The sequence below is a fragment of the Trachypithecus francoisi genome, unplaced genomic scaffold (genome assembly GCF_009764315.1).
Source record: "Trachypithecus francoisi isolate TF-2019V2 unplaced genomic scaffold, Tfra_2.0 Lachesis_group11, whole genome shotgun sequence".
Lineage (NCBI taxonomy): Eukaryota > Metazoa > Chordata > Mammalia > Primates > Cercopithecidae > Trachypithecus > Trachypithecus francoisi.
Window position 1 is genome coordinate 30,310,259 of NW_022681456.1, and position 26,600 is coordinate 30,336,858.

A 26,600-nucleotide genomic window follows, 5' to 3' on the forward strand; every position below is an offset into this window, starting at 1 on the left:
TTTGCCTTTCACCGCGGCCGACGGCACTGTGACGTCACAAAACCCCTGCGTGCCTATATCTGACCTGCGCGGAAAGTTCGTTCTCAGTGCGTCCTGGCCAGTCTCAGCCCCCAAGCGGGTGGAACACACCAAGGGTCTCATCCACGAGAAAGGGCTTTAACGCTCAGGGTCAGGGACCTCTGAGAGCTCTTGGGGGCTTGCGCGCCCTTGGATGCTCTTGCGTTCGACAGGGCGAGGGGACTACCTGCTGGGGCGAGGAACGCAGGCGCCTAGAGCCTTGGAGCTCCTGAAACGTTCCTGCCGCCTCCGGAAAGCAAGGGCAGTTTACCGAAGTGACTGAGGTCAGTCGTGTGTCCCCATTGTGTGGCCACGTGTCCTGTGTCCATCACCACCTCCCCAAAGTCCAAGCTCAGCCCGACTCCTTGCGGTGCGGCCTGGGAATGCTCTGGCCTATAAATCAGCTTCGTGGCTGGAGCTGTCTCCACCACCCGGGCAAACCTGGACGCTGGCCCCGAGGGCAAAGGGAAAGAGTGTACTCCTAACAGATTCAGGAGGAAGCAGCCGCAGCCTGAGTGCAGCATCTGCCAGGGAATCTGTGCGCCCCGGGTCAGCTAGTTAACTATTTCATCCCTGCCCACCACTCTTCCCCAGGCCCAGTATTTGCAGCACGGGCAGGGACCAGTAACTGATTTTCAGTCCTTTCGAGAGGAAGAGGAAGAGAGAGGAAGAGAAGGATTTCTAATAGTAGATAGTCACCGTCATGGACTATTTAGGAAACAGCAACAAAGACAAGATTAAATAAGTTGATGTTTGTAAAATGCTGACAATGGTGCACATAGTAAACACTGGATATGTGTTGAATAAGTACAAACAGACAGGAATAGATAACAGGAGGTATATGCTAATCATCTAAGATGTTAGAAAATACTGTTTAGATCTGAAAATGATCAAGGTTGACATGATCATTGATTCATCAAACAACTATGAAACATAATCAGAGGGGAATAAGACTCAATGAGTGCCTTCAATAAATTTGTGACTTAGTAGACATTAAAGGAGATGTATAAGAAAGTCCATTAAAACATGCAGTGGGGGCAGCCATGGAGAATCTTCTTCCCTGTGCTCCCTTCTTTTTGGACTCCCACCCTCCTGCATCTGCCATACTACCCCCAAATAAACACACAATCTAGGAAAAAGTGGTGGACTTGTTATGCAAACACATCCTAATGTCATCCAGCCCCTCTTGCCCAACCAGATGGTCACCCCTAAGCTTCTCCTATGTAACAATTCATGAGCAGACACTAATGATTTCAACATACACATACCCTTTGCCACACGTTACTGTTAGGTGCAGTGAAAAGGCAAGTCACTTAAAGAGACAGATCCCAGAAGATCCTGGAACTTTCTAGCTCTGTGACCTCTGGAAAGTTGCTCATCCTCTCTCAGGCTCTATAAAATGAGGGGGTTGAGTAAGATGCCTCCCCTCTGACTAAATAGAGAATACAGGTGTGGACCACATAATCCTCTAGTGGCAACCATTCTTTGAACAGACAAACTTGTTTTGCTGTTCTTCTCCCACTGCCCTTCCACCACAGGAACCTTCAGGGGGAAAATGATGTCATCAGTGAGACTAGTCCTTGCTGGTGCCAGGATTATGGCTTTTTGTAGCCAGAAGGCAATGCCATGGGGTCAGCATGACTTTAGCCCTAGGGACCAGGGCAAGAGATCGGCCACCGACACATCAGGATGCACATGCAAACGGATGAAACTCACCATTGTGGCCGACACCATTGCTTGGAAAATAGGTTTCTCCTCTACTCCTGGGCAGTTTTGGGTCTGGAAATTGGGAGCCCGAGAAGCTGTAATTTCTGCCAGTTGTGTGGGTCGTTCGCCACCTGCCGGTTGTTTCTCAAACTGCAGCTGGGACTGTGAACATTTGCAACTTGATTCATTCAGGACCGCTCGATTCTATTCTGTTAATTCTTCTCCATACAATTTGGAGCAACCATAGAGCATCGTGCGGACTGAATGACGTTCTCCCCTGATACTCCCATTAGAGATATCTGAGATGTTTGTTAATATTCAGATTCTGAAGCTTTATCCCAGATCCACCAAATCAGAATCTGGCAAATCGGCTCTTTTAACAAGCTACTTGGTAGTGCTTTTGTATACTAAAGATAAAGAACTATTTCTCTAGAGGTATTCGGGGTGATAAGACAGTCTCCATTACTCAGACTCATGAAGAACCAATATCTTCTGATAAATAAGTTAAAATAGTCATGTAAATATGTTAATACTTTATTTGGGTAAGAGAATGCCTTAGTGACTTGAAGGGGAGGAGAGGCTCAGTAAGTTATTACAAAGATGGCCTTTGATACAGGCCCCGAAGAATGGTCAGAAACTTGCAGGGGGAAGAAAAGAGCCACAGGAACAACGTACCCAGCCCCAGAGCCTTTCGCTTCCTTGGCTTTCTCCATTCGAGTAGCCTTAAGGTCCATTCCTCTTCAGTCACCCCTTTCAAGGCTGCATCTTGGGCTTTGCCTTTATTCAGAAGAGCCCCACTTTGGAAATCTTAACTTTCCATTCCCACCGTATAGCTTCATCCTCTGATTCTTCCTCATCCTCACTTCTGCCCTGCCTGTCTCCAACCTCCTTTCCTGAGATCTATTTCTTCCCAATCTGGTCTCCCCCAACTCAGGAAAGTTTGATTGATTAACTCATAAGCCTATAACTTATAAAATGCTTACCTTCCCATCCTAAGAGAAGGCTGATACACTCTTTGACCTTGTGACCACCTTTAGCTCTCTGCCAAATTTTTTGAACATTAGTAGACACCCACAGTTTCATTTATCTCCCGCTCTTCCCTCTGGAGTGCCCAGTGTGTCTGTGGGAGTCTTTCTGGATGAGGTGGGCTGAGTAAAGGTTGTGGGTAGGCCTGATCCAATCTGTTGAGGGACTGAGGATGAGTGAGGGAGAACTTACTCTCTCTGACTGTCTTAGAGGTAGGGCACCAGTCTTCTCCTAACTTTGGACTCAGACTCATGCTGGAACTGTAGTCTAGGCCCACAGTTTGTCAACTGCAGATCTTGGGACTCCTCAGCCTCCATAATCACATGAGCTAATTTCTTGAAATACATGTCCATCTACATCTAATCTCTTACTGGTTCTGTTTCTCTGGAGAACCCAGACTAATACACTCACCCCTGACTCTATTTTGCTACATATAATGGATACATCAGGTCCTACTTTACTTGATCATCTCAATGCATCTGGCCCTGTTGATCACTCATCTCTTCTTGAGATTCTCTCCTCCTTTGACTACCGTGGTTCTTATTCTTCTGATCCTTTGTTTCTCAGTACTTAGGTTTTTTTGAGTTTCTCACCCCCAGTGTCAAGTTTCTTGTTGACATATGCTGCCCTTAGAGTTTAGCTTCCACCTCTTCTGCTGATGACTCTCAAATTCTTGGTTCTGGACTGATCTCCCTGGGATCTGAAACTGATGTGACCAACATTACTACTGGAGTATTCCATGGGTGTATCAAGGGCAACATATTTGAAACTGAGCTCATCATGCTTACTCCCTCAACTAGTTCCCTCCTTTTGTGTTCTGTATTTCAGGGTTTAGCACCATCTGCCCACACAGTCAAACCAAAATCCTGGGGTCATGCCATACTCTCACCACTCTCTCACAGCCACTCCACAACCACCAAGTCTTAACAATTATACACATGCACAGATACAGACACACACATATACACACACATACACACACACATAGTATGTATATAATATAAACAAATGTACGTAATGAAAACTCCATCTGAATTTAAATCATTTTCTTCCTCCCTATTACTATATCATTGCTTTATTTCAGTATTGTCCCAGCTGGTAATCAGGCTTTTAGTTTAATCTCCCTCAAATATCTTTTCTTCACTGCCACCAGAATGATCTAACTAAATGTCAGAGTCACACATATAAAAGGCATCAGAACATAAATAAATGGACCTTTATATTACAGCCCCAGACAAAGTGATCTTTACAAAATATCACATACCCTATTGCTCCTCTACAAAACCTTTCAGAACAGGTGGAACAGGATGGCTGAATAGAAGCTTTCACTTATCATTCTCCCCACAGGAACACCAAATTGTGTGACTAGCCACACAAAAAAAGCATCTTCATAAGAACCGAAAATCAGGTGAGCAATCACAGTACATGATTTTTGTTTTATATCACTGAAAGGGACACCTAAGAGGGTAGAAAAGACAGTCTTGAATTGCAGATGCAACTCTTCCCCCATCACCCCAACACTGCAGCAGCAGTGGCTGCATGGCTTGGAGAGAGAATCTCTGTGCTTCGGTGAGGGACAGCAAAGGAATTGTGGGACTTGGCATTGGAACTCAGTTCTGCCCTGCCACAGTGGAAAGCAACACCAGGCAGAACTCAGTCAGCACCTACAGAGTGAGCATTTAGACCAGGCCTAGCCAGAGGAGAACTGTCCATTCTAGTGTTCAAAAGTTTAGTTCCTGCAAGTCTCAGTAACATGGGCTAAACAGCTCTTGGATACTAAATAAACTTGAAAGGCAGTCTAGGCCACAAAGACTGCAATTCCCAGGCAAGTCCTGATACTATGCTGGGCTCAGAGCCAGTGGACTTGCAGGACATATGACCTAGTAAATCCCCAGCCAGAGTGGTCAAGCGAGTGCTTGTCTCACCCATCCTGCAACCCCTGGCAGCACAGCTCACAGCTCCAGGAGAGACCCCTTCCCTCTGTTTGAGGAAAGGAGAGGGAGGAATAAAGAGGGCTTTGTCTTGTAACTTGAATATCAGCTCAGCCACAGTAGAATAGGGTGCTGGGCAGAGTCCTGAGGCCCCTATTCCAGGCTCTAGCTCCCAGACAACATTTCTAGACACACCCTGGGACAGAAGAGACCCCACTGCCTTGAAGTGAAGGACCCAGTCATGGAAAGAACCCCTTAGCCCTGAATAATCAGCAACAGCAACAAGGTAGTATATTCCATGGTCCTTGGGTTAGATTCAGACATGCTGGCTTTACGTGTGACCCAGCATATTCCTAGCTGTGGTGTCAATGAGGAGAGACTCCCTCTGCTTGAGAAACAGAGGGGGAAGAATCAAGGAGACTTAGTCTTGGAGCTTGGGTATGAGGTTGGCCGCAGTGGGGTAAAGTAGCAGGCAGGCTCTTGGGTTCCCAATTTCAGGCCTTAGCTCTTGGATGGCATTTCTGGAATGCCCTGGGCCAGAGGGGGCCCACTCCTCTAAAGAGAGAGTCCCAGACCTTGCAGCATTCACCACAAGCTGCCCAAAGAGCCCTTAGCTCTTGAGTGAAGATCAGTGATAGCCTGGCAGTACTCCCTGTGGGCCTGGGGCAGTGGTAGCCAGGGTGAGAGACCCCTCTGTTTGTGGAAAGGGGAGGGAAGAATGGGAAGAACTTTGTCTTGTGGCTTGGGTGCCAGCTCAGCCACAGTAAAAGAGAGCACCAGGTACGTTCCTAAGGTTTCCAAACTCCAGGGTCTGGCACTTGAATGTTGAAGAGTTAGGTGTTTAATATCCTCCTTGCAGTATGGGCTTCCATCTCTGGACTAGCCTGGGGCTGGGAAGAACATGTCATCACTCTGGCTGGCTTTGCCACCTACTGATTGTAGAGCCCTAGGGCCTTGAGTGAACATAGGCAGTAGCCAGGCAGTAGTTGCCACAGGTCTTGGGCTAGATCCAGTGCTGTGCTGGCTTCAGATCTGACTCAATGAAGTCCTAGTGGTGGTGACCACAGGGGTGCTTGTGTCACTGCTCTGCTCCCCCAGCTCCAGACAGCTCAGCACAGAATGAGAGACTCTACTGGTCTGGGAGGAAGTAAGGAAAAAGAACAAGAGTCTCTGCCTGGTGATTCAGATAATTCTTCTAGACCTTATCCAACACCACCAAGGTGGTACCTCTGTAAGCTTGCAAGCTCCACAGTATTACTTGGTTTGGAGTTTCCCCTACTGCAAATACAGCTGCAGTGACCAAAAACTTAGATTACAATATCCAAATTTATTAGAATATCTGGAAATCCTTTCCAAAAAGGACTACTACAAACAAGCCCAGATGATGAGAACTATATGAAACACCTAAGTCTTCAATGCCCAGACAACAATGAACTAGATGGTCAAGTATCAAGACCATCTAGACAAACACGACCTCACCAAATGAACTAAATAAGACACCCAGGAACCAATGCTGAAGAGACAGATATGTGACCTTTCAGACAGGGAATTCAGAATAGCTGCTTTGAGGAAACTCAACATAATTCAAGATAACATAGAGAAGGAATTCAGAATTTTATTGGATAACTTTAACAGAATTTGAAATAATTAAAAAGAATTAAGTAGAAATTCTGAAGCTGAAAAGTGCAATAGACATACTGAAGAATGTATTACAGTCACAAGGTAATTGACAAAGCAGAAGAAAGAATTAGTGAGCTTGAAGACAGGCTATTTGAAAATACACAAAGGAGACAGAAGAGTAAAAAAGAATGAAGCATGCCTACAAGATCTAGAAAATAGCCTTAAAAGAGCAGACCTGAGAGTTGTTGACCTTAAAGAGAAGGTAGAGAGAGAGATGGCAGTAGAAAGTTTTTCAAAGTTTAATAGCAGAACTTGCTGAACCTAAAGAACAATATCAATATTCAAGTACAAGAAGATTATAGAACACTAAGCAGATTTAACCCAGTTAGGACTACCTGAAGACATTTAATAATCAAAAAAGGTCAAGGATAAAGGAAGGATTCTAAAAGCAGCAAGAGAAAAGAAACAAATAATGTACAATGGATCTCCAATATATCTGACAGTAGACTTTTCAGTGGAAACCTTATAGGCATGGAGAGAGTAGTATGACATATTTAAAGTGCTGAAGGGAAAAAACTGTTTTTTCTTTCCAACTTTTACTTTAGGTTCAGGGAATACATGTACAGGTTTGTTACATGGGTAAATTGTATATCACAGGGGTTTGGTGTATCAATTATTTTGTCACCCAGGTAGTGAACATAGTATCTGATAGGTAATTTTTCAATCTTCACCCTTCTCCCACCCTCCAACCTAAAGTAGGACTCAGTATCTATTTTTCTGTTTGTTTGTTTTTTTTTTTTTTGTATGTCTATCTTCACTCAATGTTTATTTGGTTTTCTATTCTCGCATGAATTCACTTAGAATAATGGCCTCCAGCTCTATCCATGTTGCCACAAATGACATGATTTCATTCATTTTTATGGCATAGTATTCCATGATGTATATGTCCTACATTTTCTTTATCCAATCTACCATCGATGGGCATCTAGGTTGATTACATGTCTTTGCTATTGTGAATAATGCTGCAGCAAATATGTGCATGTGTGTATCCTTATGGTAGAATGATTTATATTCCTTTGGGTATATAATATAATGTTGGGTCGAATGGTAGTTCTGTTTTAAGTCCTTTGAGACATCTCCAAACAGTTTTCCACAGTGACTAAACTAATTTAATTTCCCATCAGCAGTGTATAAACATCTCCCTTTCTCCACAACCTCACCAACATCTGCTACATTTTTACTTTTTCATGATCATGTTCTGATTAATGTGGATGGTATCTCACTATGGTTTTGATTTGCATTTCTCTAATGATTAGTGATGTTGAGCATTTTCTCATATGCTTGTTTGGTGTGTGTATGTCTTCTCTTGAGAAGTGTCTGTTCATGTCATTTGCTCATTTTTAATGGGGTTGTTTGTTTTTCGTTTATTAGTTTAAGTTCCTCATAGAATCTGAATATTAGACCTTTGTTGGATGCATAGTTTGCAAATATTTTCTCCCATTTTGTAGGTCTTCTCTTTTCTCTATTGATAGTTTATTTTGCTGTGCAGAAGCTCTCTAGTTTAATTAAGTCCCACTTGTCAATTTTTTCTTTTTGTTACAATTGCTTTTGGAATTTTCTTCATGAAATTTTTGCCAGGGCTGATGTCCAGATTGGTATTTCCTAGGTTTTCTTCTAGGGTTCTTAAAGTGTTAGGTTTTACAAGTTTTAGGTTTTTAAAGTTTTAGGCCTTTTAATCATCTTGAGTTGACTTTTGTGTATGGTGAAAGGAAGGAGTACAGTTTCAGTCTTCAGCATATGGCTAGTCCTCTATCTCAGCACCATTTATTGAATAGGCAGTCCTTTTCCAATTGCTTATTATTGTCGACTTTGTTCAAAATCAGGTAATTATAGATGTGCAGCTTTATTTCTGAGTTCTCTAATCTGTTCCATTGGTCTATGTGTCTGTTTTTGTAACAGTACTATGCTGTTTTGGTTACTTTAGCCTTGCAGTGTGGTTTGAAGTTGGATGGTGTGATGCCTCTGACTTTGTTCTTTTTGCTTAGGATTGTTTTGAATACCTGGGCTCTTTTTTGGTTTCATATGAATTTTAGAATGGTATCTTCTTATTCTGTGAAAAAAAATGCCATTAGTAGTTTCATGGAAATAGCAATGAATTTATAAACTGTTTTGGATAGTATGGCCATTTTACCAATGTTAATTATTCCTACCCATGAGTATGGAATGTTTTTCCATTTGCTTCTGTTGTGCCTGATTTTTTTCAGCAGTGAGATTTGTAATTCTCATTGTAGAGATCTTTCACCTCCTTGGTTAGCTGTATTCTCAGGTATTTTATTATTTTTTTGACTATTGTGAATGCGATTGTGTTCTTAATTTGACTCCCAGCTTGGATGTTACTGTGTACAGAAATACTACTAACTTTTATACATTGATTTTTTTTATTCTGAAACTTTGATGAAGTTGTTTATCAGATCTAGAAGCCTTAGGGCAGATACAATGGGGTTTTCTAGGTATAGAATCATAACATCTATGAAGAGAGATAGTTTGACTTCCTGTCCTATTTGGAAGCCTTTTATTTCTTTCTCTTGCCTGATTACTCTGGCTAGGACTTCTAGTACTATGTTGAATAGGAGTGGTGAGAGTAGGCATCCTTGTCTTATTCCAATTCTCAAGCTTCCATCTTTTGCTGTTCAGTATGATGTTGGCTGAGGGTTCGTCATAGATGGCTCTTATTATTTTGAGGTGTGTTCCTTAGATGCTTAGTTTGTTGAGGGTTTTTAACATGAAGGGATGCTGAGTTTTATCAAAAGCCTTTTCTGCATCTATTGAGAAGATCATGTGGTTTTTGTTTTTAGTCCTGTTTTTGTGATACATCACATTTATTGATTTTCCTATGTTGAATCAACATGCATCCCAGAAATATAGTTTACTTGATCACTGTGGATTTGCTTTGTGATGGTTTCCCACTACTTTTGTGTGATTTTCTAAGTCTTTTTGTAGACCTCTAAGAATTTATGAATCTGGGTGCTCCAATGTGGGGTGCATACACAGTTAGGCTTCTCATTGAATTGAACTCTGTATTATTATGTGATGCTCTACTTCATTATTTTTTATTATTATTGGTTTAAAGTCTGTTTTGCCTGAAGTAACAATAGTAATCCCTGCTATTTTTTGTTTTCCATTTGCTTGATAGATCTTTCTCCATCTTTTTACTTTTAGCCTATGGATGTCATTCATGTCAGATGGTTCTCTTGAAGACAGCATACAGTTTGGTCTTGCTTCTATATCCAGCTTGCTACTCTGTGTCTTTTAATTGGGGGGATTTATCCCACTTACATGCTAGTTTAATATGGGAATATTCAGATTTGATCCTATCACCGTATTATTAGCTGGTTGTTATGTAAATTGTGTATTTGCTTTACAGTGTCAATGATCTATGTACTTATTGTTGTGGCCAGTAGTGGTTTTTGTTTCCATGTTTAGCATTCCTTAAAGATTTATTATAAGGCAGGCCTGGTGGTAATGCATTCCATTAGCATTTGCTTGTCTGAAAAGAGTTTTATTTCTCCTTTACTTTTGAAGCTTAGTTTGTCTGGATATAAAATTCTTTGTTGGAATTTATTTTCATTAGGAATGCTGAATATAGGTCCCCAATCTCTTCTGGTTTGTAGGGCTTCTGCTGAAATGTCACCTGTTATCCTGATAGGGTTTCCTTTGCAGGTGACCTGCCCTTTCTTCTCTAGCTGCTTTAATATATATTTGTCCACACTGACCTTAGAGATTCTGATGACTATGTGTCTTGGGGTGGTCCCATCTTGTATAGTATATCAAGGGTTCTTTGAATTTTCTGAATATGAATGTCTACCTCTCTAGCAAGATTGGGAAAATTTTTGTGGACAATATTTTCAAATATGTTTCCCAAGTTGCTTGCTCTCTCTTTCTCTCTTTCAGTAATGCCAGTGACTCATAGGTTAGGTCTTTTTACATAATCCCACATTTCACAGAGGTTTTGTTTATTTTAAAAAATTTGCTTTCCTTTGTCTTTGTCTCACTGAACTAATTCAAAGAACCAGTCTTTGAGCTCTGAATTCTTTCCTCAGCTCGTTTGATTCTGCTGTTAATACTGTGTTATGAAATTCTTGTAGTGAGTCATTCAGCTCTATTAGATCAGTTTGGTTCTTTTTTAAAATGGAAATTTTACTTTTCATCTCTTAAATCAGTTTACTGAATTTTTTAGATTCCTTGGGTTGGGTTTCAGCTTTCTCCTGAATCTCTATGATATTCATTGCCATCTAGATTCTGAATTCTATGTCTGTCATTTCAGCCATTTCATTCTCCTTAAGAAACGTTACTGGAAAGCTAATGTGGTCTTTTGGAGATGAGAAGCTTTGGCTTTTAGAATTGTCAGAGTTGTCATGCTGGTTCTTTCTCATCTGTGTGTGATGACGTTCTTTAACTGTGGTGTCATTTGAGCAGTCGGTTGGCTTCATTTCTAGATGTTTTCAGAGGGCCAGGCTTTGTGCAAGGTCTGTCTTTGTGGCTAAATTCTTTCCCATGGTTTCACAGTGGGGTGTATTAGCAAAGTATTTTTGCTGTTGTAGTTTCAGCTGCAACTCAGTAGATGGCACTTGAACATAAGGGCCATTAGACAGGCTCTCACTCAATTTCATAGCTCCTCTGTATTTCCTCCTGCTTGCCTCCACCCTCTCAGTGCTCTGACAGTGTGGGCTCCTCTTCCAGTCAAATGCTGGCCACACTGCAGCCCTGGGGCAAACTTGGGCCTTTGTTTCCTCCCTAGCTTAAAGTCTACAGGGGCAAAGACCTTGGCAGTGGCAATGGCAGGCCTGTCACTTATATCTGGGGGCTCCACCCCAGAGAAATGTAGAACCACTGCCAATTGAAATAATCACCTACAGGTGGGGTGGCTGCTTTGTAGTCCCAAATTGGGGGCCCTGCATGGTGAAGAACAGCAGGGAGTCAGGGTCTCATAGTGAAGAGAGACTGGGCTCCTGTCTGCATGGAAACTGCATAATGGAGCTGTGAGCAAAACGATCAGGATCTTTGTTCACTCCCCAGCCCAAGAGCAGCAAAGGCAGGTATCATGGCAGTGGTAGTGTCAGAAGGGTTGTCAGTTGCTTTTGGGAGCTCTGCCCTGGAGAAACACAGAGCTGTTGCCAATGGGAACATTTAGCTAAGGGTGGGACAGCTATTTGCAGGCCCAAGCCAGGGGACCCTGCTGGGTGAAGAGCAAGGTGTATAGAGGGCTCTTGGGGAAGACAGTCTGGCCTCTTTTCCATAGGTCTTCTGTGGTGTGCTGGAAATGTGAGTAAAGCACTCAGGTTCTTTGTTGTTCCTTTTTCAGCCCGAAGGCAGCAGTGGCAATGGCAGAGAGGCTGTCAGTTGCTTGGGTGTACTCTACTTGAGAGAGACATAGGGCTGTCAGTGGAAATGTTCAGTTGGAGGTGGGATAGTTACTCTGCAGGCCCAAGTGGGGGTTTCTGCCTGCTGAAGCGCGGGGTGTCAGGAACTCACAGGGAAGAGAGACTGGGCTCCACTCTGTATGGTGGCTGAGGCATGTTGGACATGTGAGCAAAGCAATCAGGATCTTTGTGCGTTCCCAGCCCAAGGGCAGAAAGAGTTGATATGCTGCCATGGCAATGGCAGAGAACCCGTTAGTTATCTCTGGGTATTCTACCTCACAAAAATGCACAGCCAGCACCAACTGAAGTGAGAAGGTGGCTGTGGTGGAAGCCCAGATTGGGAGGCCCTGCTGAGTGAAGTGTAACAGGAGCAGGGACCATTGTCAAGAATAATCTGGCTCGTTTTCTGTATGACATCTACTATGGCATGTTGGAGGTTTGAGACAGTATTTGAGCTCTTCACTACCTCCCTGGCCTGAGGGAAGTAGAAGTGAGGGCCAAGACAGCAGACAGCATGCAGCAGCAACTGAGGGTCTGTCATTTACCTCTGGGAGTTCTGTCCCAGAGAAATGCAGAGCTGCTACTGGCCCAAGTGCTTAGGTGGGAGTAGGGTGGCTGTTCTGGGGTCCTGGGCCAGTGGACTTTGCCTGAAGATATGAAGCAGAGGCTTGCAGTCTGTCCACTCCTCAGCACGGTGGACACAAACCCTATCCTGAGGGTGAGCAAGAGAGCTTGGCCTTCCTTATTGGTGAAATACACCCCTATAGCAGGTGGTGTCGGGGTGCTCAGGGATCCAAGATCTTTGGGGATCCATATGAGTCTGAGTGGTAGCTCTGCCCAGACTCTAGGCAGCTGTCCATGTCAGTTTGGAGGCCTGGGAGGGAGAGGTTGGGGGGAGAGTTATAGGGAATCTCCTGTGCCCAGAATTGCAAAGATCTATGGCATGAGTGTGGTCACTGGGGGGCCTCTTGCTCATTCACCCTTTCCCCATGGTGGGGAGACTCCCTTGCTTCCATGCCAGTCCTGGGTGGGCAGCTGTCTTGCCTCATTCTTCTCTGCTCTCTCTGGTTCACTGTTGCTTCCTTGATGAATTCCAACATGGCTTCCTGCTCTTCCTGCTGAAGAGCAGTACTAAAAGGAAAATTTATAGTGTTTACTCACAACTTTATCTCCATTCCATGAGAGCAGTGTACAGTAGTTGTTTCCAGTCAGCCATCTTGGCACCTCCCCTCTGGAAAAAAGTGTTTATCCTAGAGTAGTGTATCCAGCCAAAAAGTTCTTCAACATGAAGGAGAAATAAAGACTTTCTGAGGCAAACAAAGCCTGAGGCATTTTATCAACACCAAATTTATCCTACAAGAAATGCTGATGGAGTTTTTTAATCTGAAAGAAAACGATGTTAATGAGCAATAAGAAATAATCTGAAGGTGAAAAACTTACTGGTAATACTAAGCACAGAGAAAAACATAATATAATAACATTGTAAATATAGCATATAAACTATTCATATCTTGAGTAGAATGATGAAAAGATGAGTAAATAAAAAATAATAACTACAACAACTTGTCAATACATTGAAAGTACAATATATAAATAGAAATAAAAAAACGTTAAAAATCAGGACAACAAAGTTAAAGTGTAGAGTTTTAAAATTAGTTTTCTCTTTGCTTGTTTGTTTATGCAATCAGTGTTAAGTTGTCATCAGATTAAATTAATAGGTTATAAGATATTATGTGGCAGCCTCATTGGTACCCTCAAATAAAAAAAACAATGCAACAGATACAAAGAAAAGTAAAAAGCAAGAAATCATAACATACCACCACAGAAAACCGCTTTCACTAAAAGGAAGACAGAAAGGAGGGAAAGAAGAAAAAGATCACAAAACAACCAGAAAAATAAACAAGAGAAATGGCAGGAGTAAGTCCTTACTTGATAATAGCATTGAATGTAAAAGGACTGAACTCTTAGTATTAGTTCTTTCTCACACTGCTAATAAAGACATGCTCGAGACTGGGTAATTTACAAAGGAAAGAGACTTAATTAACTCACAGTTCTGCAGGGCTGGGGAGGCCTCACGAAACTTACAATAATGAAGGACAAGCAAACACGTCCTTCTTCACATGGTGGCAGCAAGGAGTGCCAAGCAAGAGAGGGAAAAGCCCCTTATAAAACCATCAGATCTCCTGAGAACTCACTCTATCATGAGAACAGCATGAGGGTAACTGCTCCCCCATAATTAAATTACCTCCCACTAGGTCCCTCCCACAGCATGTGGGGATTATGAGAACTACAATTCAAGATGAGATTTGAGTGGGGACTCAGCCAAACCATATCACTCTCCAGTCAAAAGACATAGGCTGTCTAAATGGAAAGAAAAAATAAGTCTCATTGATCTGTTGTCTACAAGTAACAGGCTTCTCCTATAAAGACACACATAGACTAAAAATAAAGAAATAGAAAAACATACTTTATGCCAATGGAAACCAAAAAAGAGAAGGAGTAGCTACATTTAGACAAAATATATTTCAAGACAGAAACTATTAAAAGAGACAAAGAAGATCATTGTATAATGATAAAGGGGTAAATTCATCAAGACAATATAACAATTGTAAATATATATGCACCCAATGCTGGATCACCCAGATATACAAAGCAAATATTATTAGAGTTAAAGAGAGAGGTAGATTCCCATACAATAACTAGAGACATCAACACCTCACTTTCAGCATTGAGAAGATCACTGATGCAGAAATTTAACAAAGAAACATCAACTTAATCTGCACTATAGACCAAATGAACCTAATAGATATTTACAGAACATTTTATTCAATGGCTGCAGAATATTCATTATTCTCCACAGCTCATGGATCTTCTCAAGAATAGACCATATTTTAGGTCACAAAAGAGTCTTTAAAAGTTCAAAAATTGAGGTTATATTAAGTATCTTCTCTGATCATAATGGAAGAAAACTAGAAATCAATAACAGGAATAATTTTGGAAACTATACAAACACATGGAAATTAAGCAATATGCTCCTAAATGGCCAATGAGTCAAATGAATAAATTAAAAAAGAAATTGAAAAATTTGCTGAAACCAGTGATAATGGAAACACAATAAAGCAAAACCTTTGGGTTACAGTGAAAGCAGTACTAAAAGAAAATTTTATACCTATAAGCATCCACATTAAAAAATAAAAAACTTCAAATAAATAAGCTAACAATGCATCTTAAGGAACTAGAAAAACAAGAGCAAACAAAACCCAAAAGTAATAGAAGAAAACAATAATAAAGATCAGGGCAGAAAGAAATGAAACAAAGAAAACAATACAACAGATCAACATAACAAAAAGGTGTTTTTTTGAAAAGATAAAACAATATCAGCAAACCTTTAGCCAGACTAAGAAAAAAAGAGAGAAGACTGAATTAAATAAAATCTTATATGAAAAAGGAGACATTACAACCAATACCACAGGAATTTAGAGGAACATTAGAGGCTACAATGAGCAACTGTATACCAATAAATTGGAAAACCTAGAAGAAATGGATGCATTCCTAGACACATAAAACCTACCAATATTGAACCATGAAGAAATTCAAAACCTGAACAGACAGATAACAAGTAAAAAGACCTAAGCCATAATGAAGTCTTCCAGCAAAGAAAAGCCTTGGTACCTGATGGGTTCATTGCTAATTTTCACCAAACACTTAAAGAAGAAATAATACCAATGCTACTCAAGCTATTCTGACAAATAGAGGTGAAGGGAGTACTTCCAAACTCATTCTACAAGGCCATTATTACCCTGATACCAAAACCAGACAAAGACATGTGAATAAAGGAAACTACAGACCAATATCCTTAATGAACATTGATGCAAAAATCCTTAACAAAATACTAGCAAAAGAAATTCAACATCATGTTTAAAAGATCATTCATCATGACAACGTGAGATTTATCCCAGGATACAAGGATGGTTCAACATTTACATAACAATCAAAGTGATACACTATATCAACAGAATGAAGGACAAAAACCATATGATCATTTCAACTGATGCTGAAAAAGCGTTGGATAAAATTCAACATCCCTTCATGATAAAAACCCTCAAAAAACTGGGTATAGAAGGAGGATATCTCAACACAATAAAAGCCATATATGACAGACCCACAGCTAGGGTCATGCTGAATGGGGAAAGACTGAAAGTTTTTCCTCAAAGACACGGAAAATAACAGGGATGCCTACTTTAACCACTGAAGTTCTAGTTAGAGCAATCAGACAAGAGAAAGAAATAAAAGGCATCAAATTTGGAAAGGAGAAAGTCAACTTATCTTTATTTTTCGATGCTATGATCTTATATTTCGAAAAACCTAAGTACTTAACCAAATAACAGAACTGGTTAAACAAATTCAGTGAATTTCAGTATACTAAATTAACATAGAAACTCAGTAGCATTTCCATATCAGCAGCAAACAATCTGAAAAAGAAATCAAGAAAGTAATCCTATTTACAATATCCACAAATAAAATAAAATACCTAGGAGTTAACCCAAGAAGTGAAAGATCTCCACAATGAAAACTATAAAACATTGATGAAAGAAATTGAAGAGGATGCAAAAAAATAGAAAGATTTTTCATATTCATGGATTGGAAAAAATAATATTGTTAAAATGTACATACTACCCAAAGCAATATACAGATTCAATGCAATCCCTATCAAAATATCAATGACATTCTTCACAGAAACAGGAAAAAAAAAAGAATCTTAAAATTTAAAGAACCGTAAAACACCCAGAATATCCAAAGCTATTCTGATCCAAAAGAACAAAACTGGAGGAATTGCATTACCTGGCTTCAAATTATAATACAGAGTTATAGTAACCAAAACAGGATGGTACTGGCATAAACACAGACACATAGATCAATGGAAGAGAATAAAGAACACACAAACAAATCCATACATCTACAGTGAACTGTAACCAGACGAACTCATTTCTAGGGTTCCTCTAAGAGCCTCAGAGCTTATGTAGATGTGAGGCTCTAAAGCTTTAGTTCATTAGCTCCGTGATGAATCTGCCTCTGCTGACTGTGAGTAGGTGGTAAACACGTACTGAATGAATGAATGGCAGAAATAAAATAAAGAGCATTGAATTTGGATTCAGATAGCCAGTGTGACTTTGAACAAGTTACATAACTACTCACTTTATTTCCTCATTTTCAAAATGGGGATAGCAATCTATAACTTACAGATAATGTATTTGAAAATACTCTGTAAATCAAAATGTAAAATATAAATAGAAAAATAGTTTTTAGAAACAACACATAATAGAAGGTCTCCTACTTAATATCTCAATGAGTCCCAGGTCCACAGGGATCTTCTCAATGATTAGACTGAAGATCACAACTCAATGGATCTCTTTGTTCCTTCAAAATCAGAGATGGAGCTATCTCTGAGAATGGTATTCCCTCCATCTACTTAGCAGCCTAGGAGTCATCTTTGACCTGTTTCTCATGCTGGCTCATATCTAAACTGACTCCTCTTTAAAATTTCTAAATTTTTCTCAAATTCATCCTATTTTCTTCATCTTCACCCTCAATACCACTTTAGTCCAAGGCATCATGGCCATTTCTCACCTGGACAAGTGCAATCACCTATTAACTGCTTTTGATCCCCTCTATTCCACTCTCCGCCTTGCAACCAGAGTGGTCTTGTAAAAATGCACAGATCATGGAGCCACCTCTGATTACACACTTCAAGGGCACTCCAACTCTCAGGATAAAGATAGAAGTTCCTTGCCATGGTTGACACGGTCTACTCCAAGGAGCTTTCCACTCACATCTTCAACCAAGTTCCCCATTGTTTCTACACCATGACCTTTGCTCATGCTATTCCTTCTACCTGGAAGGTTCTGGAAGGTTCCAGGTTCTTCCCTTCCCTGTTCATCTAGATATTTCAACTTTGCTCTCTGAGATTGTGAAAACTTCCTAGGGAAAAGTTCTCAGAGTATTATGTACATCTCCTTCATGGCTCTTGTTAAGATTACAAATTTGAATTTATTCCTGTGATTTGACTAATGTCTGTATTAGTCTGTTCTCATGCTGCTAATAAAGACATACCCAAGACCGGGTAATTTATAAAGGAAAGAGGTTTAATTGACCCATAGTTCTTCAGGGCTGAGGAGGCCTCAGGAAACTGACAATCATGGTGGAAGGGGAGGCAAATACATCCTTATTCACATGGTGGCAGGAAGGAAAAGTGTCTAGCAAAAGAGAAAAAAACCCTTTATAAAACCATCAGATATCCTGAAAACTCATTTATTACCATGAGAACAGCAGCAAGGGGGCATGAGAACGCCCCAATTTGGGTGGTGGCACAGCCAAACGGTATCAATCTCCATTTCCTACAAGAAGCATAAACTTAGGAAGGCAGTTGTAACCATGAAACCTGGCCGGGCGCGGTGGCTCAAGCCTGTAATCCCAGCACTTTGGGAGGCCGAGACAGGCGGATCACGAGGTCTAGGAGATCGAGACCACCCTGGCTAACACGGTGAAACCCCGTCTCTACTAAAAATACAAAAAACTAGCCGGGCGAGGTGGCGGCGCCTGTAGTCCCAGCTACTCGGGAGGCTGAGGCAGGAGAATGGCGTGAACCCGGGAGGCGGAGCTTGCAGTGAGCTGAGATCTGGCCACTGCACTCCAGCCTGGGTGACAGAGCGAGACTCCGTCTAAAAAAAAAAAAAAGAAACCTAGAACAGTGGCTCTCTTGCAGCAAAAGTTGAATAAATATTTTTAGATTGGGTCGATGAATCTCATGTCTAGTGCCCCAAGTGTCTCCTTAGCCCTAGAGCTCAGCCAGCTTTTTCCCCTGGTGAGACAGACACAGAGGAATTAGAGAAAGAATTCATATTCACGATCAGGTCTGTGTGTTATCAGGAAACTGAGCACCATATGGTCTGATGGACTGTGTACCTCAGAATATGTGCCTCCAAAATTTTTTATTAGATGAGTAATGACTACAGTCACCAAAACTTAAGCTTTCAAATGGTCGAACCTACCAAGTCCCTGCAAGGGTCAGGGGTCTCTAAGTGGACAGGGGTGTTTAGACCACACCCCTTCCACTAAACACTTTGCTTCCCTTGAGAACCAGAGGGAAAAGATAATGGGGACTTTCTCCAGCCGTGACATCACCATACCTGATATTTTCCTTTCTATCCCAGAAGAGTACAATATCTCAGACTCCTCATCCACACAATGAGAATACTAAAAACCTATCAGTCAACAGTAATTTATTGTACATTTAAAAATAACTAAAAGTATGATTGAATTGTTGTAACACAAAGAAAGGATAAATGCTTGAGGTGATAGATACCCCATTTATCCTGATGTGATTATGACACATTGTATGATTGTATCAAAATATCTCATGTATCCCACAAATATATAAAACTACTATGTACCCACAAATATTAAACATTAAAAAAATTTAAAATAAAAGCCTACCTCATTGGACTGTAGAAAATATCAAGTGAGATAACCTTTCCAATGTACCTGGTACTGAGTAACTAAGTGCGGAATTAATTTTTGTTTCTCTCTCTTCCCAGGAGGAATGAAATAGAAAAAATAAAGCTGAAGGATATTTCATTTATGTTCAACTAGAAATCCAATATAATTTTGGGCAAACTATACTTTCCCTTGCAACTGTACTTCCTTACATACATGTAAGTGGGAAAGAATAAATGTGACAAACAAAATATCACTCCTGATTCCACAATCTAAACAAAACACTGCCTCTTTCTAGGTTTATGTTTTTTGTTTTTTGTTTGTTTTTTGGCGTAAGGTTGGGGAGTATGCTTCTTGATGTATCTACATAATGAGGAATACAAAGCTTTATATCTTTTATCAGTAACTATTCATAGTTTAATTGTGTAAATTTTAAAATATCACACTTTTATAATCTTGAACATAATTGTGCATATTTTTTCTACATTTCTGATTATACTAGTAAGCATTGAACACATGATGTGCACCAGGCACCATACTTAGTCCTGAGAATTTAGAAATACAAATATTTGATCTCTGTCCTGAGAGTTCTTAGCCCAGGAGAGGAGACAGAAGAGTGGAAACAAAATCACAAGAGTGTGTGAGTTTACAGAGAAAACTGCCAGGTACTGTCTGGGTCAAGGAAGGGTGCCCACCTCTGACTAGGAGCAATGAGTTACAAAAAAAAAAAAAAGTTTTTGAAGATGTACAAATTGACCAGGTGAGTATTGATCCTTACTCCTAAGCCTTCCATTTTGGCAGCTTCCCCTAGCTTTCACCTTGAATTTTTCTTCAGACCAAGTATACCCTGATAACCTTGGATTTGATGTCCCTTTCTCCGTTATCAATGGCTGAGCCTCCTCTGCCCCTAAGTGTCTTCTATTCCTAATCACATTGTTGCTCTGTCCTCTGAGCCATCAGACTTCAATCCAGTCCTATTTGTGACTTTGCTACCATAGTAATAGTCAATGGGGTTGCGGTAAATGTTTAGCAACCCACCCACCCGAACAGTGTTTGCTAATTTTCATGACATAAAGACTGACTCTATGACTGACTTCAAGCTACCAACATCATGTCACTGAACACAGAATTGGGAAGAGACGTGCAGTAGCTTATTATGTCATATTTCTACCACATAGATACAATGGACATAAAATAATGTTAAAAGCATAGATACTAATAAAATGCAGTAAAATAATTAGAAGTAATCTTCTTGGAGTATTTATTACCTTTATTTTAAACATAACTGATTTAATCACAAATTTACATAATTTAGTTTTTAATGGTGGTTCTGTTTAGAAATACGCTCACAAAATTGTTGATAAGTTCTTGAAAAATAGTCTCTGGAGTGTCTATGTGAACTATCAGGTTAGTGCAAAAGTAATTGTGGTGTTTGCATTTTTTAAATGTCAAAAACCGCAATTACTTTTGCACCAACCTAATACTTTTAGCTCACAACTGGCTATGAACCAGTGACATGAATTTGTCCTGCCTACTTCTCCAGACTCAGCTTATACCTCTCTCCTTTTCACTCTCTTTACCCCCACCACAACTGGCTTATGTATGCTCCTCAAAAAAAGTCCCATTTACTCATACATTAGAGATTTTGTATAGGTGTTTCCTCTACCAGAAATCCCTTCCCCCAGCTCTTTGCATTTGGAGCCTTTCTATCACTCAGTTCTCAGCTCAAACATCATCTTGTTGAATAGATCTTCCCTCAGCACCCAACTTAAACCAGTATCCCCATATAGTCTCTTACCTCTTTTTTAAACTCAATGTCTTCTTGGTCACTGTAAGTACTGAGTTTATCTTGTCTTTTTTGACTATTTGTTTAATGTTCATGTTTCCTAATAGGATGTGAAATCACTTTGAGTAGTAACCTTGACTGTCCTGTTCATCACAAACAGGGTCTGGCACTTAGTACATCTTCAACAAACATTTGTTGAATAAATGTGTGCATGAATGACAGCACTCAGTGATCTCACTCTGATGTTGCCGAGAAGGGATGATAATGCAATGGCTTCAGAGTCTTGAGATCATACATATAATGTATATTATATATATATATATATATATATTGATTTGTACTTAAACTTTGATCAAATGCACTTGATTTACTAATTGACTTTATTATGACTCAACGTAAGGTCTAAATTCTGCTAAGAATTCCTGGAATAGCCTGCCTGAAATCTTATTTTAATGAAAACCATGACTTCATACCTTGACTGTATTGGATTTATGTGGGCTTTGGCTGCTCTTTAGATTTCTGGGTTGTCTGTGAGGGAAAAGTTAGACTAAAAAGAAGGATGCCATGGAAACAAGGTTCTGAAGAAGTTCGTGAGCCATGCTGACGTTTTAGGAAGTTTCCTTAGTGTTTGCAATGAGACATTGCACTTTTCTCTGAAGTCTGATGAGGAAAGAATAGTTTTAGGACAAGTAAATCCATCTTAAATATCATTTTATGTCTCTTAGATTGTTGGGATTATATTTGGTTGTGAGTGACAGAAACTCTAAAAAAAAGAGTTTAAACAAAGTAGAAGTTAATTTTTCTCATCAAATTCTAAGTCAGCAATCTAAGGCTGCTGAAGTGATGCTTTATGGTATCAATAACCACTAATGCATCTTCTATCTTGAACCTTTCCTCCTTTGCCCTGAAAAACATGGCTCCATTCCTAAATTTACCTTATAATTCAGTATGGCTGCTCCTGCTCCAGTCAGCATTTTTCCAGCCTGCAAGAAGGAGAAAATGGAAGGAGAAGGGTATGCCTCCTCTATGGGCAATACTTAGGCATTGCACAGACTACTTCGCCTTGCATTTCTTTTGTCAAATATTAGACCTGGAGTTACACTCAGCTGAAAGAAAGGCTGGGAAAGGCAGTTTTTATTCTATAAAGGACTGGGGATAACTAACCTTGAGTTTCCATTTCCATGAGAAAAAAGGAAAGAAAATGGAGAACCTAGCTGTATATGCCATAGCTCCCTTTTTTTCATATCAAGTTGCCAAGCAATTCCTAAACATCAGTGTAACTTCTAGGCAGACTTTCCACACTTTCATAACATTGGCAAATGAGTAAACCAGGGACCCAAATGAATTTACACAGTTTATCGTTCAGGGCACAATAGGCAACATGAGGTCCATGTTTTCATTGATTCTCCTTGTCTCCCAAGTCCATGGGTAATGCAGAGTGGATCCAGGTGGATGCCAAGCGTACAGTTTCACAGCCGAGAATCACTGAGCTTGGGACATTCTGATCCATACAGAAGCTGATGGCAACTTCCTCATCCTTCTCTACAAAGACAGGCATTGTCTTTACCTTGGCATGGAAACAAGTTTTCTTCTGATGAGAGGTTGAAGACTTTATCATTATGGAACGTCTTCAGAGATGCAGATGTTCTCTATAATTATTATACTTGTCAAGAAATAATTCTGCTGTCTGACCCAAAGAGACAAACTATCTCTAGCCTCTAAAGGTCTTTGCCGTGCACGTATCCTTGAAAAGGTAGTCCAAGACATGTGGAAATGCCATGGAAATTGTCTCTAACATCCCCATTTCCTAAATTCTGTACAGATGCATAAAACTGGTTAAATATTTAAGGAAATAGCTTAATTTTAAAAAACCCATCAGTCTAGTTGCTGCTAATAGTACATTGAATGTGATTGTTTTGTTTTTGCTGCTTTGGAGTTGGAGACTTTCTATACAGGACATGCTAAGAGATGGAGAATCCCATTTTGCGGGATTAGACTCAATATTCACTGTAAGGATTTATAAGGACAAACCAGAAGACTAAAACAAATGGCTGGAAAGAGAATTTCACTAGAGATGTATCAATGTGCTGTGACATTTTTCTTTTGCTTCCACTGGAAGGGGAAAAGGGTTCCCTCCTCTTTACCTTATACCAAGTTAGGGAGGTTAAAAAGAACCTACTAGAGAGTTTGTCCTATGTCCTCTGGGCTTTGGGGGTGTAGAAACTGCCTAACTCGTGTATAAAGGCAAAAAACTGGATAACTTCTTTGAATATTGAGCATAGACAGAGAAGTCCAGAGAAAAAACTGGACTCCACCACTGGCAGGACAAAGGTATGTTTTTCTTAAAATAGGCTGCACAGTGAAATTACCCCAAAAGACAATTGACTGTGGGATGGACCTCTTTAAGTCAGGTGGTATTACCTGGACTGTGAGACCATGTTGAAAAACCTCTGGGAAATCCCCAAGACATGTATAAAATACCCCATTAGAGAAATAATCAGAATTTCGGCATCTTAGGTATAGATAGTTCACAGAAATTACAATAGCAATTACTTTTAAATGCGTACAAACATTGCTCAAAATAAGGTACATTCTAATTTAAACTATAATGTGTTTTTCCCTCTCCAGAATGGTGAGAATCAAAAATTCTGGTAAGTTCTCATGGATGGTCTATAGGCCACATGTCTGGGTACCTAACATTTATTCTGGTCCTACATCAATAAATTCATAAGTGTTCTTGGTTCAAGCAGTTTACATTAGCATGAAGAGCTTGAATATGATTAATGAGAAGTTTGTTCAGGCATAAGGGTACCCTGTGCTATATCCTCTTCACCAAATTGTGCAATGTGTGAGTAAGATTAATGTGTTATGCTGAAACCAAGTGTGTTGTATACAGTCAAGTCTCTGTCCAGAACTGATTTAGTCTCATGCTCATCAGGCTGTGTGTGAAGGGGAAGCTGAGCTTCCATAAGGTCTAGCATCTCTCATTCACGCAGGCATTGTCATCCACAAGTGTGTATGCCCTGCTGAAGATTGCAGGCTGTAAACTTACATCCTGCTTGTTCGTAGGTGATATTGATAACCTTTTGCGCTGTGAATCTTGACTCAGCAGACCTCTTGATTTAATCAAGTGATGTCTGGTCTTTCTGTATATCTGAACTTACTTCTTGACATTTGCCCAGTGGTGAAGTATACAATGTCACATTGGGTTGAAAAGTATAGGGAAAGTGGACATTCTTACATTATGTTGGTAAAGTGTAAGTTGGTAAAACTCATATGGATTGATAGACTATACATAACTGTTTAACGGAGACAGTCCAATTTATATCTGGTTTTTTTTTTCAGTGTAATTATAACTAGTACCTCCTTTCACTATCAAAACATTCCAACATGGATAATAAATTATGTGGTCATCCTTTAAAGGGTAATTTGTCAATATCTACTAAAATGATAAATTCTCATATCCTTTGACACATAAATTCAACTTAAGGTATTATTTCACATAGATATCTTCTGACATGTGTAAAATGATACATACAAAGTTCTTCATTAGAGCATTATTTGTAATGTGAAAGATTAGAAACAACATAAATGTTAATACTTACCAACAGAGAACAGATGAAATAAATTATGATAATCCATATAAAAATACAATGGAGCCATTACAAAAGAATAAAGAAGGTCTTCACGTAGTAAACAGGGTGACCTCGAGATATATCATTAAGTTTAAAGTTTAAAATGGCAAGACTTAGGGCCGGGCACGGTGACTCATGCCTGTAATCCCAGCACTTTGGGAGGCTGAGGTGGGTGGATCATGAGTTCAGGAGATCGAGACCATCCTGGCCAACATGGCGAAACCCTGTCTCTACTAAAATACAAAAAATTAGCTGGGCATGGTGGTGTGCACCTGTAGTCCCAGTTACTAAGGATGCTGAGATGGGGGAATCACTTGAACTTGGGAGGCAGAGGTTGCAGTGAGCCGAGATCGCACCACTGTATTCCAGCCTGGCGCCAGAGCGAGACTTCATCTCAAAAAAAAAAAAAAAAAGGCAAGAGTTAGAATCATGTATGGTACACTACTATTTGTGTAAGAAGAGGAGGGAAGGAATATATGCACATACACTATCATAAATATTTGCTTAAAAATCTCTAGAAGAAACTGACAACATTGGTTATCTTTGGAGAAGAGAATCAAGTGCCTGATGAACAGGGGAATGTAAAATAATTTTCACTAGGTTTTACATTTTGATGTTTGAGCCATATGAGTGCTCACGTTCTCAAAAATAAATGAAAGAAAAATGATATCTAAAAGGAAGAAATCATATAACTTGGAGTAAAAAAATAAAAATATAGCAAAAAAATAAAAATACAAGGAATAACTTTCAAATCAGAGAAAGAAAATTTGACCTATATATCTAGCAGAAATATAAAATAGGCTGCATGGTGAGATAATCCCAAAAGACAATTGACAGTGGGTGGACCTCTTTAAGTCAGGTGGTATTACCTGGACTGTGGGACCATGCTGAAAAGCCTCTAAGAAATCCCCAAGGCATGTACAAGTAGATCTACAATGCAGGTAGATTAAAGATCTAGATATGAAAGATCTAGATGATAGAGAGAAGAGCACCTCTTTGGAACTTTGGGATGGGGAAGGACTTCTTAAACAATACTCTATACTACAAACCACAACACATTTTTAAAGGATGGACTTATTATTTCAAAATTACTTGTTTTATTGTTTAATCAAGGAAGGACACCAGTTGACAGTTAAGTGACAGTGATTGGGAGGCAATGTGTTCAGTGACTGAGCTAATATTTGGACCATAGAAATTATTGCAGCAAATCTATAAGACAGAAATCCTAGTAGAAAATGGGCAGAGAATATGATGATAAACTATTCACAGCATGGGAAATCTAAGAGGTATAAATACATAAACAGATGCTCAGACTCATTAGTTATGAGAGAAATTCAAATTAATGGCAGCAAAAGCCAAAATCGACAAATGGGATCTAATTAAACTAAAGAGCTTCTGCACAGCAAAAGAAACTACCATCAGAGTGAACAGGCAACCTACAGAATGGGAGAACATTTTTGCAACCTACTCATCTGACAAAGGGCTAATATCCAGAATCTACAAAGAACTCAAACAAATATACAAGAAAAAAAAAACAACCCCATCAAAAAGTGGGGAAAGGATATGAACAGACATTTCTCAAAAGAAGACATTCATACAGCCAACAGACACATGAAAAAATGCTCATCATCACTCGCCATCAGAGAAATGCAAATCAAAACCACAATGAGATACCATCTCACACCAGTTAGAATGGCAATCATTAAGAAGTCAGGAAACAACAGGTGTTGGAGAGGATGTGGAGAAATAGGAACACTTTTACACTGTTGGTGGGATTGTAAACTAGTTCAACCATTATGGAAAACAGTATGGCAATTCCTCAAGGATCTAGAACTAGATGTACCATATGACCCAGCCATCCCACTACTGGGTATATACCCAAAGGATTATAAATTACTCTACTACAAAGACACATGCACACGTA

General features: G+C 39.9%; 1 long non-coding RNA gene across 1 annotated transcript; it reads left to right on the forward strand.

Moving 5' to 3' along the window:
- Positions 1–69: 69 nt before the first annotated feature.
- Positions 70–22,645, forward strand: LOC117089526. The gene is made up of 3 exons (XR_004439645.1): positions 70–341; positions 19,357–19,473; positions 22,463–22,645. It is a non-coding gene; the product is annotated as an uncharacterized LOC117089526 (long non-coding RNA).
- Positions 22,646–26,600: the final 3,955 nt, after the last annotated feature.